At 38.2% G+C, this 4,267-nt stretch overlaps 1 protein-coding gene across 1 annotated transcript in view; it reads right to left on the minus strand.

The window, feature by feature from the left end:
- The window catches only part of BAG2 (BAG cochaperone 2), an 83,208-nt gene that overhangs the window by 38,241 nt on the left and 40,700 nt on the right, over positions 1–4,267 (minus strand). The window lies entirely within an intron of this gene.

The following is a 4,267-nucleotide window of genomic DNA, read 5'->3' on the forward strand; positions in this document are numbered from 1 at the left end:
CAAAACGGAAACCTACTGTATGGAAGGATATATTTGCAAATGAGATATCCAATAAGGTATTATATCCAAAATACATAAAGAACTCCTACAACTCAACATCAAAAACAAATAATCTGATTTTAAAAGTGATCAGGACCAGAACAGACATTTTTCCAAACAAGGCATACAGGTGGACACATGAAAAGATGCTCAACATCACTACTTATTAGGGATATGTAAATTCAAAAGTGCTATGAGATATTACCTTACACCCGTCAGAATGGCTAGTATCAAAAAGACAAGAAATAGCAAATGTTGCAAAGGATTTGGAGAAAAAGGAACCCTTGTACACTGTTGGTGGGAACGTAAATTGACACAACCAAGATGGAAAGTGGTACAGAAGTTCCTCAAAAAGTTAAAAATAGAAATACCATACAACACCATAATTCTGTCTGGGTATTTACCTGAAGAAAACAAAAACAGTCATTTGAAAAGATTCATGCACCCCTATGTTTACTGCAGCATTACTTACAAAATCCAAGATATGGAAGCAACCTAACTATATGTTAGGTGATGTGTGAAAATGTAGTGTATATATACAATGGAATATTACTCAAGCATAAAAAAGAATACAATCTTGCTCTATGTGACAACATGGATGGACCTACAGGATATAATGCTAAGTGGAATAACAGATAGACAAATACCATGTGATTTCAAGGGCAAGTGGAATCTAAAATATGTAAAGAAATAGAACAGAGAACAAACAGGTGACTGCCATAAAGGAATGGTTTGGAGAGGATGGATGAAATAGGTGTAGGGGAAAAGAAATATAAACTTCCAATTATAAATAAATAAGACAGGGTAATGAAATGTACAGTGTAGGGAATACAGTCAATAACATTTTAATAACTTTGTGTGGTGATGGGTGGTAACTACACTTAATCAGGGTGAGCATTTCTTAATGTATAAAACTGTCAAATCTCAATGTTGCACACCTGAAACTAATATAATATTGCGTATCAACTATATTTCATATAGATAAAGTGAAGTTTCCATGTAGGTTTTTATTATCTCACTGATGCGAGCATTAGAATCTCTGCTGTGTGCTTGGATACAGCTTTGAATCACATAGAAGACTGACTTAATTGCACTGAGAAGGTCCAACAATCCCATGGAAATGGAAAGGGGTTTGGGGAGAAAAGTAGTGATTTTGGAGGGTTCCCTTCAAGAATATCTTCTCAAATTTGAATCCTCAGATTTATTCTCTGAGATCCACTAGGATTTTCTTTTTATCTCATTTAAAAAATTACAGTAAAATATACTTAATATAAAATGGACAATTTTTAAGTGCACAGTTCACATTCACACTGTTATGTAACCATTACCACCATCCAACAACAGAACTTTTTTCATCTTGCAAAACTGAAACTGCACCCAGTAAATACTAACTCCCCATCTCCACTTTCTGGTAATCACCATTTTTATCTCTGTGAACTTGACTACTTTTGGTACCTTGTATAAGTGGAATCATACATTATTTGTCCTACTGTGAAAGGCTTATTTCACTCAATATAATATCTTCAAGGTTCATCCATGGTGTAGCATGTGTCAGGATTTCCTTCCTCTTTAAGACTGAATAATATTCCATTCTATGTATATATGACATTTTGTTTATCAATTCATCTGTTGATGGACACTTGGGTTGCTTCCACCTTTTGGCTATTGTGAATAATGTTGCAATCATCATGGCTGTACAAATATTTGTTTGAGTCCTTGCTTTCAATTCTTTTGAGTACATACTCAGAAATGGAATTGCTGGATCATATGATAATTCCATTTTTAATTTTTTGAGGAACTGCCATAGTGTTCTACAGAGTGGCTGTGCCACTTTACATTCCTATCAGCAGTGCACAATTTCTCAACATCAGTGCCAACACTTGTTTATTTTCTGGTTTTTGTTTATTTTACAATAGCCATCCTAATGGGTGTGAAGTAGTATCTCATTGTGGTTTTGATCTGTATTTATTAATGATACTGTCTCTTTTCATGTACTAATTAGCCATTTGAATATCTTCTTTGGAGAAATGTCTATTGAAGCAGTTTGCCATTTCTTAATCAGGTTTTTTCTTTCTTTTCTTTTAAAGGGGTCAGTACATTACTCAAGTTTAAGAGACATTATCAATCAAACTCCCGATAAATCTGTTGGGTACTTGACATTCAGTTTCTTGCAAATAATCGTTTGCATTTACTAAACAATATCACAATTGTATGTAAAACAATTTATAAGCTTTAAATTTTAAAAATTATTGCATATGCAATAGACATTATTCTAAAGAAGACATACAAATGGCCAACAGGCACATGAAAAGATGGTCAGTATCACAAATCATCAGGGAAATGCAAATCAAAACCACAATGAGGTATCAGCTCACCCTAGTCAGAGTGGCTAATATCGACAAGACAAGAAATACCAAGTGTTGGCGAGGATCTGAAGAAAACATAACCCTTGTACACTGCTGGTGGGATTGCAAATTGGTGCAGCCTCTATGGGAAGTAGTATGGAGGTTTCTCAAAAACTTAAAAATAGAAATAAGACTCAAACCAGCAACTCCACTACTGAGAACTTACCTGAGGGAAACAAACCAGTATGGAAAAGATATACGCACTCCTATGTTTATCACAGCATTATTGTCAAATGGCCAAAATATGGAAGCAACTTAAATGTCCATCAGTAAATGAATAAAGAAGATGTACATATACATAATGGAACATCACTTAGTCTTTAAGAAAATGAAATGTTCTATTCGTAACATGGATAGACCTAGAGGGTATCATGCTAAGTAAAATAAGTCAGAGAAAGACAAAATACCGTATGATTTCACATATATGTGGAATCTGAAAAACAAAAGAATAAAATAGAAATAGACTCCTAGGCACAGAGAACATACTTGTAGTTGCCATAGAGATGGCGGGAGGGAGGACAGGTGAAAGAGGTAAAGGGGGAAAAATAAGAGAGTGTTTTAATATATTGATCTCGGTGATGGTTACATGAGTGTATACACATGCCAAAATTCACCAGGCAGTACACTAAGATTTGTGCATTTTATTCTATGTACCTCAATAAAATTAATTACTGCAAGTGAAGTATAATTAACATTCAGAAAAAAAGTGCGTAAGAGTACAGTTTGGTGAATTTTCACAAATGGACACACATGCGTTACTAGGGCCAAGATCAGCAGAGACAGCCTTACCAGGACCTCGGAAGCCCCTCTCCTAATCAGTCTACCCCCTGCCTGCAAAGGTACACAGTATTTTAACTTTTAGCAGATTACTTTTCCTGTTTTTGTGCTTTAGAGCAATGGACTTATTCAGTATGTACTTTTGTGTCTGATTTTTTTAATGCTCAACTTTACCTTTCTGCAGTTCATCTATTTGTTGCTTGTGGGAGCAGATTATTATTCTCATTGCTGCCTAGTGTTCCATCATATGAACACTGTGCGAATTCATTACTTTATTCTGCTGGTGTCTTTTGAGTTATCTCCATTTACGGGCTCTCAAATCAGAAGCAGCAGTGAACATTCCGAACCTGCTTGTCGATGCACCATAAGCATCCATTTCTCTTGGCTGCATAAACACACGTGGAACTGCTGGATTAGGGTACGCTCCTTTCGTAGATACTCCAAACTGTTTTTTAAAATTGTTAGAATTTACATTCCAGCAACAGGGTAGGATTCTGTTACTCCACATCCTCGCCAACATTTGGTATTTTCCTTTTTTTTCCTCTCCTATTCTATTCTAGTTTGAAATATAAAAACAACTGAGGCAAAGTTTAGATTGCTTTTGGGGGGACTCCTTTAGTTTTTGGTTTGGTTCTCCCAATTAGTAACCATGTCGGGCTTCTACCTTGTCCAGTTACAAACTGCAGACTGCCAGTGAGTTTTCGACTTTGCTCGAGTTTTGCTCACTCCGCCGCCACTAGGTCATCTGGTCAAGAGAATGAAGTGTGCGTCCAGGGCGGGCCGAATCCTGGGAGTATTCTGGAAGTCTGAGCGCTGTGTAACTTACGCAGGCTTCCTCGGCCAGTGTCTTTGCGCTGTAGTCCACGCCCTGGGAGCTCCTGCAGGCAGCTAGTCCCGCCGCCGCACACCCGGGTCCCTGGGGGGCGCCGGCATCTCAGAGCGGCCGCCCCCCAGCAACCAGCCGGGACCCGGAGGCGGCGGGAGGGCGCCGGGCGGCGCGGAGCATGCGCAGACCCAGCGCGGCGCATGCTCTGCAGCGCGGCGGG

Source organism: Manis javanica, chromosome 16 (assembly GCF_040802235.1).
Source record: "Manis javanica isolate MJ-LG chromosome 16, MJ_LKY, whole genome shotgun sequence".
NCBI classification, from domain to species: domain Eukaryota; kingdom Metazoa; phylum Chordata; class Mammalia; order Pholidota; family Manidae; genus Manis; species Manis javanica.